The sequence below is a fragment of the Myotis myotis genome, unplaced genomic scaffold, assembly GCF_014108235.1.
Source record: "Myotis myotis isolate mMyoMyo1 unplaced genomic scaffold, mMyoMyo1.p scaffold_m19_p_6, whole genome shotgun sequence".
Taxonomy (NCBI): Eukaryota; Metazoa; Chordata; class Mammalia; order Chiroptera; family Vespertilionidae; genus Myotis; species Myotis myotis.
The window spans coordinates 74,677,427-74,678,892 of NW_023416368.1; the positions used below are offsets into that span (position 1 = coordinate 74,677,427).

At 45.7% G+C, this 1,466-nt stretch overlaps 1 pseudogene; it reads right to left on the reverse strand.

Annotated features, from left to right (window-relative positions):
* Nucleotides 1-562: 562 nt before the first annotated feature.
* Nucleotides 563-915, reverse strand: LOC118658504 (annotated as a pseudogene).
* Between the last annotated feature and the right edge of the window lie 551 nt (nt 916-1,466).

The following is a 1,466-nucleotide window of genomic DNA, read 5'->3' on the forward strand; positions in this document are numbered from 1 at the left end:
TGACTTTCAGGAAATGAAATGAAAATGGCAGAATATCAATCTGTAGATCCACAATCTAAAAAGGGAACTGCTGCTGCTTTAAAGGATGCTATCTTAATGGCGACATCGGAAAGTTCAGATAGCCCATTATACTAGTAATCAATTTTTTTGGGTCTGGTCCCAATAGGTCTCTGGGCTTATGGGAGACAATGTCTATGCTTAAGGTGGAGAAGGAGAAAGGGACATAAAAACGAATTTTAGTTTCCCCACACCACAAGGTGTTTGTGCCAAAGTGCCTAATGTGTGTCAACCTCAAGGGATCCCTCCTCCTAGGAACCAAGAGGAAGTCTCTCAAAACTAGAAGGGAAAGGTGTTTTTTTCTCCATGTCAGTCCAGCTTTGGAGACCTTCTATTCGTACTATATGTTCTCCCCCCCAAAAAAACAACAATGAAGTGTTCTGTGTGCTAACAACATAGCTAAAGAAAAGTAAAACAAAATTCTGAATTTGTATAAAACTTGATAAAAAATAGTATTTCAAACTGTACAGACACCAGAGATACACAGCTATCAAAAATGCACACTTCACTTGGCATCTCCAGCACTGTCAGCTTTCTGTGCCTGGTCTGTTTTGGCATCTTCATTTTCTGCAGTGTTATTCCCATCCTTGCCAATATTAGCTTTCCCCTTTTTCCCTTTGGGTACCTTCTCTCCCTTCTTTGCAGGGGCCTTTTTAGGCCTCTGGGCTCTGGCTTTGGAGGAGCAGGTTTAGCTGATAACCTGGCAGATCTTCTCTGTGGTTTGTCCTTCACCCTGGTTTTATCTCCTTTAGCATCCCCTTCAGCCTTTCTCTGGGCATGATGGCGAGAGTGGTGGGATGCCCAGGCTGGATGTGGGGATGCAGCAGCGCGTAGGCTTTGGTGGGTCCGAGGGGTCATTCTCACCTCTTCCTGTTCTCTAGAATTTGCCTTGACGTTTTCTTTCCATCTGCCCTTTATTGCCATCAAACTTTATATAACTTTCTCCACTTGAATGCCAGTGATGGTCATTGCTGACATGCTTCATCTCCCACCTCTGCTGTGGCCATGCCAGCTCCCCATGCAAGCAGTGATGGCCAAATACGTTCTGCAGGGGGCCGTGGCAGAAGTTGTTAGATAAAAATGTCAGGTTAACTTTCCAAGGGGCTAAGTCAGTAAGTGCCTTTGCTTTTCTCTTTTCCTCCTACTGGAATGAGGATGAGTGGGAAAAAGAAGGGCACAGAGCTGGAAGAAAACAAGATAGGGCTCTGGCTCCCAGCTCTCCACACTCTACTCCAAGCTTGGGCTCAAGTGAAGGAGTACCAGCAGTGGAGGAGGACTATCTAGATAACGTGAGAGATACTCCCATAGCCAAGAGCTTTTGTCCAGCCGAGATGCATGACTGAGCTCTAAAGGAGACCTCCTTTTGGACTCTTCTGACCCCACTCCTACTCAGGACAGGGCCTCATCAA